Source organism: Fukomys damarensis, unplaced genomic scaffold, assembly GCF_012274545.1.
Source record: "Fukomys damarensis isolate Sample0158 unplaced genomic scaffold, DMR_v1.0_HiC HiC_scaffold_32, whole genome shotgun sequence".
In the NCBI taxonomy this organism is placed as follows: domain Eukaryota; kingdom Metazoa; phylum Chordata; class Mammalia; order Rodentia; family Bathyergidae; genus Fukomys; species Fukomys damarensis.
Window position 1 is genome coordinate 34,442,345 of NW_022900944.1, and position 13,378 is coordinate 34,455,722.

Below are 13,378 nucleotides of genomic sequence, written 5' to 3' on the forward strand. Positions count from 1 at the left end.
AGGGCTGGATTTTGTTTGGCAGCCTGATTCACTGCACGGTCTGGCCACAGATGGCAGTGCCCATGTGGCTCCCAGGACTCTCTCTTTCAGCTGCACTTCAATCCCCTGAAGTTTACCTATTTGCAGATTCCTTCTGCCAAACAGGAGTGGGGCAAGGCCTTCCAGGGGGAGGCTTGTGTGCTGTGAAGAGCAGGTTCTTGTAGCTGGACAATAGAGAGGTTGGAAGGTAGAGGGGAGTGGAAAAAGGACAACATGTTAGGTGTTGAATTTATATTAGAAAAAATATCCTTTCAAGAGAGCACCCCTTGAAACAAAATGTCATCTCATCCCTGCCTTTTCCCGAGAGCAAACTGGCCACTTTTCATGCCGCGTTATGATCGCTGTTGAGCAGCTGACCCTTGAGCCAGCGGCTGGGGGCTGGATGTAAAGTGCTATGTAATTGTGCAGCTCTCCGTGGTCCCTCTCTGGAGCAACGTCTCATAAAAATCTTAAGCGGCTATCACTTTTCATGGCTAATGAACTGGGGAACTGGGAATGAGATCCAGAGCTAATTCTTGAATTAAATTTTCTGATCCTCAAACAAGGCTGTGTGGAGGAGTTCAGGAAAAGGGGAGGCCCGAACCATGCATCACGGATGATGAGCTGTGACCTTCCTTAGGAGCCAGGCAACTTACCGAGAGAGGCCACCAATACCCAGTGAAGGCTGGGCCTGAGCATCCAGTCTTGTGTGGGTATCCGTAATGTATTTAGCACAGTTTTCCCCCATTAGTTTTGCATGTGATTTCTAGGAGGCTCTTTTTTATTTCAGGAGTATTTGAAGTAAGGGACATCTGTATTCACTTGCTGCTCAGCCGCTACTTGGTGGCCTCTGGTGACCAGTGAGGGGTGGGCAGACACAGGGAGCCACAAAAAACATCAGGCATAAAGGGATAGCACTGAATGGGAGGTGGGTGGTCTATGGGGAAAGGAGTTTCAAGGCAGCTCTCATTGGAGTGCATACGTAGAAAGAACTAAGTACGTGTCCTCTTACCCTTTATTCCACACTAAAGACTGTTTGCAGGTGTATTCCTCCCTCGAGAGGTCTGACTGAGCTGGAGCTCCAGAAAACTCCACTGAGAATATTTCAAATAGGTCCCATCCAACTCTCCTCTTCTGTTTTTCTTTCTGAGCTTCTGCAAATGTCCCTTTCCTTCTTTTATTTTTCTGCTGCTCCATGGTGCTTGCACTCATTTCCAGCGAAGGACGTGAGCATTCTTTCATATGGCAAGGTGAAAATAATTTTATTTTCATCACTTCCCTCACCTCCCCCTACCCCAACCTTGTGATGGATTTACTTGAAAAAAAATAATGACGGGGCTTCACAAACTGGCCTGACAGTTGCAATGTGGTGAGTGAGCCAGCTGAGTAGGGACGGTGAGGCATCTCTGTACCTATTATGGCAAAAATCGATAATGCTTTCTGTAAATTGCTCCTCCCAAAGGAGTCGAACAAATGCAGGAGACGGGGGAAACCATCATTCTGTGTGAAGGCTCTGCTGGCTCAGACCAGTGCAATTATGAACAGGAGGGCAGTTAGGTTCGCAAGTGTGTGTGCTTGCGTGGATGTGTTTGGAGTAGGAATTGGGGGGGACTTATTCATCATACAATTTTAATTGTCTGCTGCCTCTCTCAGAAAGGCACATTCTTCCATCATTCCTGTGAACATGGGAGGGCTCAAGTGTAGAGACCCCAGGAAATCCTGTGGAAGTTCCATGGGTGGATGAAGGCAAAGAACCAGCCTATTTAATTGTTGATTTCCTGGCTGGTGTCTTCATTGTTTTTGGTGCTTTTCTGCAAACTCTCTTCCAGGGCTATGAGAATTCCATACTGGGTCAGTGTTGGGCTCTGCTTGATTTTCTAGAGGTTCCAAATCTCTCACCTTAGTGACCTTTGTAAAGCTATATATCACAAGTCTCTCTAGGGATGATTTCTTTTCATCCCACCCTCTCCCCTGCCCCAGTATGCAGAAGGGAGTTGGAATTATTTCTATAATGATGACTTTTGTGGGCCACTGCTGTATATTTTTTGAGGCAGGAGAAGCCTCAAAACTAATTATTGCCATGACACATGAGCTGATGGAAATAGACAAATAATGTCACCAAAATAATTTTCAGCTAATGCTTTGGGGTAAGGAATGGCACATCTGCAGTGCAAAGACTTTATAAAATTTGTATGTAAATAATTGAAGTATAGACTAAATATGTGGCATTGGAGAGATGACGGGACATATATCCCAGAAAACCAAGATTTAAGGGTCAGTCCTACTATTTCATAGTTCCCTGACCCATAGCAACTTTCAGCCTGATGTCTTCTCCTATAAAATGGAGAGTGGTGTTTCCACATGCTATCCCTCAAGGTGTGAGAACATTGTTGTGTGAAAATCCATTGCAAACCTGAAGGTGCTCTATAGCTGTTAATTGTTATTGGCATTAATGAAGATAAGTAAAGTTTGACCTGGGGGTGCTTGAATAGAAAGCCCATGTGGGACCGTTCAAGGCCACAGTGGAGGCTGGGAAGCCAGTCAGTTTCCTGTGGGACATGAGGTCACAAATGCTTAGGGTTCAATTCATGTTGGAAGTAAGCAGGTAGGTACATTAGCTGGAGAGATTAAAGTAGTGGTAGGAGATGGAGGTAAATGGAATTTCAGCTGAGAACCCTCAGCTGCCTGAGTCACATTAGACATGGTGTCCAGTGTGACTCCAGCAGGTGGACTGGGGGTGGACCTGACATCCCCAGAGGAGAGGTTGCTACAACCCCAGGGGAGCAGGGGCTGGGGCAGGGCAGGGAAACAGAAAGCACTTTTAGAAGGTGCTCGACGATTCTAATAGAGACCTAGATTTTATCTTCAAGGGATGAGCCCTGGTTTGGTTTCCATTTGTTTGTTACACTGTTTAGTTTAAATGCGTGGAGGGAGGAGTGACATTACTGTATGAGAGGAGTCGGTATGAATTCTTGAATAAGAAAGTAAAAAGCAGTAAAGAAAAAAAAAACCCTCACATGATAAGATGAGGGAGGAAAAGGAGACTACACAAACTGAAGTTTTAGAAAGAAAGCAAAACTAACATCTTGGAAAATTTCAGAAATAATCACAATCCTTTTGACCCAAGGAAATCATGCGTTAATGGTTGAAAACATGCTCCGGGTGAGAGGAAAGTTGGGAATACACATTAAGACACATGTTGAAATGCAGATATCCTCACACTTTAGAGAATTTAAATGATCATGCAGAAGGTGAGACAGAAGGTAAGGTGATTTGGAAGGCACGCGGGTGGATGGATACGTGAGGATATAATTTTACAAACAGTCGCTAATACCTTGAGGAGGAGAAAAGCTAATGGAATCCTACAGAGCCACCAGGACCACAAGATCTAGCTATTCTCTGTAGAAAATGAGCTTAAAATTGAGGCCAATAGAGTCCTCTAACCAAGGCATAGGCCAGAAGCCAAGGTGCTTCCTTTCAAAATGAAATGTTGTCTGGTGTCTGCCCCCTGCTGGATGCAGCTGCCTTGCTTCCTAAAGATGGGGGAGAGGCAGCAACGGCAGGGAAAAAAATTGACCTATTAAAGTCAATAATCCCAGGATCCTAATGTGTCCGACTGCATCTGAATAGCATATTAAAATTACCAAAATTGTCTTTTAAAACCTACTGATGTGGGTCACCCAAGCAGCACGGTCCCAGTTGTTAATAATTAATACTGAGCGTCCTGGGGAGGAATCATGGTGGATAATTGTAGCCAGTAAGTACAAGTCTGGCAGCCCAGTGTGCTGCGGGTCAGAAAAGGGCAGCGAGGAAGGCATCATACATCACGCTGGTGCCTGCCGCTGGGTCCTGGTGATCCGCTTCCTCTGGCTGTACTTATTCTTCTGACGCGAAAGCCTTCTAAACAAGGCTGTGAATTGGTTTTCATGCTCGCATTGACAGATTGGGAAAGCAGTTTGTTCTACCAAATTTAACAATGATATATCATTATCACAACTTTGGGGGAAATCTATAAAATCAATAAGTTTGTAGCCTGAACAGGATTTGTATCGCTCGCTTGCTGTGCTGGTGTCAACGCGCGAGCATATGGATTGAGTCACAGCCTGAGATCAATGGAATTTGTGGACAGTAAGCTCAATAACAAGCCCTTCTGAAAAGAAATAGATGTAAAAAGCAAATTTACTAGAGTATAAAAAAAAAAAAGCTAATATCTTTTCCGCGCCTGGCTGTAAAGTGCTGTTTGGCTGCCGTTGGCTGTGGGTACTTTGAAAGCTGTCTAGGGTATGTGCTTGCAATTCTGAATGCCCCTGCGCCAGCTCCATGCCTTGCGTGTACAGTCGGGTGCTTCTATTTGCAGGGTTTGTACTAGGAAACTCGCCAAGAATAGGAGGGGGGGGGAATAGCCCTTTATATTGTAAACTGAATAAAGAATAAAAACAGTCAGTGTGTCTGCCGGGGAAAGACCACGGTGGCTTTATTTACTTTGTGCTGGTAGGACTTGCTAATGGAGAAAAATAAAAAGGCATAATTAAATAGTTTAATGAATTCGCAGCTCTTTTGTTTGAGTGGGACGGGAATGCATGTTCCAGAGAGGCCTCACAAAGAGCTTGGCTGGCAGTGAGTTAAAAGTAGGAAATCAGTTCTTTGAAGGCATTTTTATACTTCATTATCCCAGCATGTAAAATGACTTGTACTAAACGATTGAGGATTTTATTTTTCACTCTCTCTCTCTCTGCTTTTTCTAAACAAAAGAGAGCATGGGGCGGCTGCTGTCTAATTCCCCTCTAGGTCCTGAGCTGGCAGATCAGCTTGTCACTAGGCTGGTGGGCCACTCGCTGCACACATTAAAAGTCCAGGGCTCTGAACAACAGCAGAGGATCCCACATCAACAGGCAGCCCACCCCACACCGTGTTCGTGCCTGGTGAGCCAGCGTCTTGCGCCTGGCGTCTTCCTACTGTCTAGGTCCCGGCTGGGAATTGAGGTGTCCTTTATGTCATATTTCTGAAAAGACAGGGCTACTTATCCTGCCCTCTTAGGGTGAAAACAAAGAAAACAAAAACAGAAACAGAAATAGAAGCCAGGGCCGATTAAACTAAGTTTGCCCAGCAGAAGGCTTGATTCTCAGTCCTGCCGAGATTGCCTCCTGTAATACGAGGCCGCTGTGCTTCTCAGGGCAGGTCCTTCGGGGAAGCCACCTACCCCTCAGCGCTCAGCTACCCCTCCTCTCTGGCTACCTAGTTCCCATGCTCTAAGAGGCTGGTAACAGATGGGCAGGTTCCCATGTCAAGAGTCCCACGGGGCTGTGCCCTCTGTGCAGACAGGTAGAAAGCTGAGCCCTGACAAGATGGTTTTATATTACAACCTGGGCTGGGCCAGAGCAGGAGCCTTTGGGGGCTTAGGTTCTCCTCACTGATGACCCAGTGAGGAGAAGGCCCCAAGGAGGCTGACCTTTGTTCCCTAAGGCATTAGGGTGTTACAGACATTCAACCATGAGGCTTTTCGTGGCTGCTGAAGAGCAGTTCATGGCACCTCAGCCCAGGGCTAGCCCTTTATTTTTAAAACCATAACTGGTTAGTCAGCTCAAGCTCAGACTCACAAACTTGGTGGTAACAGAGCTAAAGGATGAGTCTGGGCTGAACCCCAACAGCCTTCTAGGCCTCTGGACCCATCCTGAGCACCCTTCCCCCACTCTCTCCTCCCAGAGCCACAGGCAAAAGAGAGAGAAGGCACAGAATGGTTATTTCTCAACGATTCCATTATTTTAAGTGCCTGGTGGTTCCAACCCTCTTTCGGTGTGTGTCTAGGGGCACGGTGCACCTCCAGGGTGGGCAGGGACTTCTCAGCTGCTCGGGGGCTGCATCTGCACTGACTGTTATTCCTCCTTTCTTTCACTCTCTCCTGAGCCTTCCGAGACTGTGCTCTGAAGGCAGAAGAGAAACAGCCCAGCTGACATGGTTCTAGGTGACACACAGAATCCATTTTTGTGGGAGAAGGGCCCTCTTGGGCCTGACAATAATTAATGTTTCTTTCTGTCAGCCTCCCCCCCCCCACTCTCTGCCTCTGCAGCTCTTACTTGGGTCTTCTAGATTGGGAGTCACAGTATGTGTTTCTGGGCTGGACCTCTCTGGGGCAGTCGAATGCCTGGGTGCACCCCATTTTGGAAGGCTCCACTCATGGTGACCATTTTACTCTGTCACCTTCAACAAGCAGAGTCAGCTGCCAGCAGCAGGCAATTTTCATGCAGTGTTTTGCCAGGTTTGGAGATTTGCATTCACAAAGCCTCTCTGTGCCTTATTTGCTTATAAACAACGCGTGCTGTTTGTTTCTTGTTAAATTTTACCTCATAAACAGATATTACTATGGGAGCCCCAGCCAATAATTGTTTAATCCCGACTTGTTCTGTTTTTTATATACCTATAATGCATTGACTATAAACCAACGATGTTAACTTTATTGGATGATGGAGTTTTCTTTTCTTTCTTTTCCCTCCGACTTCTCTGGAGAGCTGGAGGTTTGTCTGTGGACGTGAACTTGAAATATTAGGCTGACAAACATAAATACCAGGGAGAAGAACCGTCTGGGGGGAGGGGTAGATACAGTTCAATCCTCTGGTTAAACAGACCCAAAATGGGCAAGCTGTGCATTCCATTCGCTGCCGTTCTTTGATGCTGGTTCTGAAAAGCGTGAAAGAAATGCCTTTCACAATTAGCCCTAACTTTTTGAATTACGGCGTCTCTGCCTGTACAATGACCGGGCGAGGCGGTAATTTACAGCCGGTGCCTGGCCTTGCCGAGAAGCAGGGAAATGCCGTGGAAGTGACTGTTAATATTGATCAGTGAGGGCTAGAGAGAGTTGGAGACCCTCAGCACGGCCACTTAAAGTGGGCAGGAAACCCAAATTGACCAGTAATAAAGTGTTTGAGGTTGTACAAGACGGCTCCTGGGAAACTGCTGCTCGGAGAGGGGAGGCTGGGGGGAGCAGCTGTCAATTATTGTTGTTTGATACCCAGTTACTAAACAGGACCTAGCAGCCTGTGAGCTGGTGGCAGGAGGCGAGAGAGGCAGGCACAGGCTTGGATCTCTCTGGAAAGCCACTGCTGCCGGTGCCGGAAGTGAGGGGTAAGGGCCCTTTCTGCATACCTTCTCAGTCACCCGCTCTGGTGGCCCATCAGGCTTTTATTTTAGGGGAGGGGTAGGTAAAAGCAGAGCCGTTGGCAACCTTTTCACCACTTCTGCGCTACCTGACAGTGAAGGGTTGGACTTGGGTTTTAGCAAGCATTGGATGTGTGGCTGAGAAGGACTAGAGATATTCCTCAAAGATGCAGAGGTAGATATCAGAATGGACATTAACTTGTGTTACGGGTTTTGGATATAGTTGAGAAATGATAAGAAAAAGACTTTTTCTAAGACCATTAAGTCCTATGTAGAGGGTTCACATTGTAGTTCTTATTTTACAGATGATTAATAATAACAATAACAATAATAACAGTAGTAGCATGGACCATGTGCCTAATGTTGCAGGGAGGAAAATGTCTTACCTTTTCCTCACCCATCACAGGATTCATGGCTGCCACTCCCGTAACAAAAGACCGCTGAACAAGAGAAAAGCCTAACAAATTTATATCATGGGGGTTTTATGTGGAATGACAGCATTCAGAAATGAAGACCCAAAGACCAAGGAAAACTGTATTTTTATGCTAAGTCAGATGACTGAAGTGAGTAGTTATAGAGAAACAAGATTGGACAAAAACATGGGGCATGGCCTCTTGGGAATAAGCCAGAGGGACTCGGGGAAGCCTGTTGGTCTGTTCTTCTTGGACAGTCTGTGTAGTCTTCCTTCCCGGGGAACCCCGCAGGGTTCCTGTGGAATAAGGGTCATCTGACCTTGGAGGAAGGTGGGTCAAAGAATCCCTTTATGAGCCTCTTCACACAAAGAGATGGGGAAGGGCAGAGGCACCTTCTTGCTTCTGAGACTGTCCTATTCTCCTTCACATCAAAGTGCTTGGGGGTATTATTTTCTGAGCCCTACAATGCATTAATTTGTTTTAACCCTAAAGACAATCTGGCAGGGGGTAGGTACTGTTATTATTTCCCTGAGGGACTTGGATATGAAAGCCGTTCTGGTACTAATTCTACGACTAGAGAGAGAGAGGAATTAGACCATTTTTGTGACAAGACCATTGGACAGATGGGGAGTTCAAGAGGAGTCTTTCTTACTCCCAGTCATTATTGCTGGAGTAATAGATAACCTTTAATGAACTTGTGTTATACTAACATCATTTAGGACTTGTGTTATTAACCTTCCAATTCATCAGGCTTTTGTTTTAAACCAGCCGCATATTCTTAATTGAGAGTTGAGTGATTTAGGTACGGCAAATATTGAGTAATCAACCAAAAATAGGTGATTATAATCAATTTAGTTAAATTAAAAGATCAAACAATATTGATAAAACTGAGACTTCATTTACTTCTGTGGTAATTCTACTTTTTCACATCTCACTTCATGCTGCTCTCATGGTCTTTGTTAAATGACAGATCTCGTGTACAGCCATCCATTGGGAAATTCTTCCAAAATGAGTAGACTTAGTTTTCAAATTAGGAAATGTGTCAAGTGTACAAAAAAGCATAGGGATTCATATTTCTCATAGTCACTTAGTTTTGCTAAACCTGAACATTTTGTCGTGTGTGCTTCAGAATCTTTTTTCCAAAATATACAAGTTCCAAGTCCATTTGGCACCTTTTATGTGTGCCTCTTCTTTTCCTCATTTCTTTTGTTTCCCCTCATTTCTTTCCCTGGACCCCAAGAATTAATCACTCTCATGAATTTGGTTTTTGCCATTCTTTGCATGTTTTTCTTGTTTTCTGCTGCATATATGCTACCATATATGGGCATCATTTTTTGGCCTGTTTTTAAACTTTATATAAATGTTACCACAATATATGCATTCATCTGTAATTGGCTTTTTTTTTTTTTTGCTCCTCACTAAATATATTCATCTTGATGTGTTTAGGACTGTAACAACTGTAGAATATTCCAAATGCCTGTCTTCTCAGTAAATTCGCTATCATCCTCTGAAGAGTATGAGAAAGCATGTTTTAACTCATTGTGAGCACCGGGGTTGCTCTGAGTGGAGTGATTTTACCTTAAAACCCCAGGGAAAAGCAAATACTGAGGAATCTGGGCAGAAAGCAGTTTTAAAAATCAGCTGACCACTTCAAATATACTGAATTAAATTTTCCGTCTTTGATTAATTAAATATACAGTATACTGTCTAACAAAACACATTGGCTACTTGATTGGGTCTTTGGCTCCTGCTGTAATCTTATTTTATTTATTTGGATTGAAGGGGACAACACATTGATTCAGTAAATATTAAACCTACTATGTGTGTTATAGTGCTAGGAGCACCAGGGGAGAAAGAAATGAATAAAGTGAGAAAGGCGTGAGAGAAGCAGCAAAAACACACGTCAGTGTGAGGACCATGAACCAGCATGACAATGGGAGAAATTCTGAGTCAGGGTGGGGAAGAGAGCTTGGACAGCTGGCAAATGAGCTAGCTTGGGAGGAGTGGAGAACTTTGTCCGGAACATCTTAGGCAGAAGCACAGAGGCATAAAAACTGTACATTGTTATGGGATAGTCATTTAGTTTGTCACATTTTCCAGAGCATGAAGGGGACTAGATGTGTAGAGTTGTCCTGGGAGGTTGGGCTGATCCACAGGAGGCCTTTAATACAGGGCTGACACCTCACTTTGGTAGCTCAGGAGCTGGGTGGAAGACTACTCTAGAAGTGATTTCTGGGTAGCTTAGAACTGGAAGAGAGTAGAAGTTGGGAGCCCCGTAGGAAGCATGTAGAAGAATCTCTGTGAGATACAAGACTCTATAGCATTGTCTTGTCAAAGACACAATGGCAAGCTGTCAAGAGAGACTTCTGGGGGCTGACTGTATAGGATCTCCAATTGTATGTGTGCTCGAGAGTCTTGCAAGTCAGGGATTCTGAGGCAGGCTTGAGAGCAGAGTGTCTTCAACAAAAAGGGAAAGAAGGGAGAAATAATGGCTTGTACTCTGGGGGAAAGAGATAGAATTGTTTGCAAACACTCAGTTTTCAAGCATAAGGCAGGACAATGCATTGAATATGGGCTTAGAACTTAGTAAACATGAAGGAGAAGCATAACTAGTAAAGAATTCAATTGTTCCAAGTAAAAAGAAGCAACACCACAGAAAACAAGAAGGAAATATTTCAGGGCTTTGCAGAAATGTGGTCAGTCTGCGATCCAACTAGCAGATCTGTCAGAGCTCAGCCCACACCTTCACCCTCTTATGGATTCACTGGCTGTGCTGTCGACACTTTCTCAGTGTCCAGTTGCTTCATCTGGCCTCTGTGAGGTTCACCTTGCTGCTTGCACTTCGAACCAGAAGTAGCCCATTAAGTCCTCATTGAAACCACCCTTCCACCAGTGATTGAGGGGAATCTTTGCAATGGTGATTTACAGATGGGCTCATCCTGTCTTGCAAGATCTAATTATTAAAGTTGCAGGAATTTGGTGTGTCGGTTGTTAAACACAGCCGGTATTAAAAATTAATTATACTTATAATTAAATCAATTGTATTAAAAGCAAAGGTAATCGACCGTCATTTCTTAATTATTTTACTCTTCTCTGTGCTCTTGTCACAAGAGTATATCTTTTTATCTCTAAGTTGGCTAGAACACTAAATGATGGCTTCTCTTCCTGAATACCGGAGAGGCAGTATTTTGGTGAGCTCGATGAAGTATTTACAACATGGACATTGGCAAATGCTGACAATCAAGACTCCGTCATCCTCCCTCCCTCCCTACTCTAGAGCGTTGTTAGAGATGCACCAGCGCAGTCCTGAAATGGAAAATAAAGACTGGAGCTCCTTCACTTTCTTGGGTAGGGAGGCTCTGAGGTGCGATTTTACCAAGGCTCTCAGAGTTCTCCAGGGATGTGAAAGGATGGGTTTCTAACAGCAGTAATAATAACCCATCTCTGCCCTCTTGGTCATACTGTCCTACTGTCTTACCAGTAATTCTTCGCTTGTTCTAAAGTAATCGCCTACAGTTAAATTCTAGTTACCAGGTCTGTTTCCAGGACCACAAAAACTAAGACTACTAAGAAGAATGCTTCCTCTTTCTGGTGAGGGTAAATGATGAGACCAGGAGGACGGATGTGTATGACCCAGGGGTGGCAGGCTCTTGACAGGTGGCATGGGTGACAAGCTGGGCATCGATGCACCTGCAGGTGCTTCCTCTCCCTGTAGCATAGTCATAAAAACTCTAAGACTGTGGGGATCCGGATTCATGGTTTTTCAATCTTATATTTCCTCTCTTCAGTGTTAGAGCTCTGTGAGTACAATTTCTTGTTTATTCCTTGAAAAATAGTAGTATGGTGAGCAAAAGATACTTCACTCCTCAGGAACTGAGTTCTGATTCCCCCAACACTACTACCGGAGGGAGATAGGCACTTAATAACTGTGTGTCCTTATTTATTTATTAACTTGGCAGATAGTTTCCAATTTGTAGTGTGATCTTAATTCCACGGAGCAATTTTCTTTTTAGGTGGGGATGATAAGAGCTAGTCAAGTACGTAGGACTGACTTAGTGGGTAGGTCCACCTAATGCTTTCTTCCACCTGGCTTTTTTAATTTTCTTGTTCTTCACTCACTCATCTCCCTTGCTACAACCGGGACTCCTTGAAAACATAGCATCGTAAAGCAGAAGATTTTTAGTGTATCTTAAACCTGCAGATTGCTTATCTGTGCTTTCTGTCTACCTGTGTGTCTACCTTAGTGTACTTTTTTTTTTCAGTTATTGGAAAGTCCAGTACAGCATCTGCCCTGAACCTTCTGGGACTCTTAAATCTTTCTTACTCATGAAATGGTCCAGGTAGGAACAGTCTACCAATCTCAGCACACTTCTTTATTACTAGTTCGTTATGGGTACCACTTCATGGCTCTCTGTGCTAGTGCTACAGGAAATTATAGACCTTCTTCCTATAAACCTGCCCCTTTCTTTCCCCACATCCATTTTTCTGCTTTCTCTTGCATTCTGGATTTCAGTTCTAATTTGAACCCAAAAAGCCTACTTTTAATACTATTGGCTAATTCATATATATCTTTGAAAAGAATGACTCTTTTTTTTTTTTTTTAACCTTAGGTGGGTTGTTATTTTTAATGATGGCTTTAATGGTAGTCTGGGATGTCCCTGCCTAGGGAGGGCCTGTCTTTCTGTCCATAATGAGACGTACTTCATTTGCACTGTCCTGAGATTTATGGAGGGCTGGGAGGCTGGGGGGGGCGCACCCTTCCAATTTATTACGTCTTAAATGAACTGCTCCCAAAGCAAAAGCAAACCAAAACAAAAGGGGCTGTAAAGCAGTGTCTGCTTACTGTTTAGTTTGATGTTTATTGAGCTGTATGGGGGTTTGCTGACTAGTCTAAGATTGGGAGGCAGGGGTTATAATTTCATTTGAATCGTTCTTTGGTAATTTTCTCATCCTTAGCTTTTTTTCCTTTTCCACCCGCGCCAACATCATCGCCATTACCACCTCTGCTGGGCAATCTGAATGTTATTTCGTGTAATTATACCTGTGCCATTAGTTATGATGGTTCATTTCACTGTAACTTAAATTTTAGGGTGGAAACAAAGTGAAAGAAGAATCTCTTTGTTTCGTGTAATTTGGCACAGCAGAATTAGCTTTTAGATATATGATCTAAAGAACACTTGTAATTTCAAAGAAACTCGGTCTTTCTTCCCTTTTGCGATAAAAGGTGGTTTCCCCTGAAGCACTGCTTTACCCCATCTCTAAGACCCACTCCCTGAATTCCGTCCCTTCCCCTTTTCAGGCTAAGTAATAACAAGGAATCTTCCACTGAGGCAACTGAATTTTCACGTGCGTCACCGCGGCTCGTAAGGGACGGATGTCTACACAGGTGTGACAAGTGTGATCCGGAGTCCTCACCCGCTCCCATTTATTCTCCTGCTCCCTGGACTTCAAGAGCAGGCCGCTTTTGAGGAATTTCCCACAGTCCTGTGTCTCCCTTGCTCTTTGCTGTCTGTGTGTCTATGTATGGACCCTGAAAAGAGAGAGAAGCCCCACCATTCACCCCAGTTTTGATAACGCGTTAGGGAGATCAAGAATGTCTTTGGTCCTCACCCATCCAGATTTTACCAGTGCTGCCAAAAAAATGTCCTCACACGCTAGGAACCTCCTTGTCTCTAACAGTTTGGCTCAGTCACTTTAGTTTTCTCCTTCTTGGCTTTTCGCAGCCTTTTGCCCCTCAAACCCTCCCTTTACCCTCGTGAACAGGGGTGTGGTTTTTCTTACCCCCCCCCCCCCCC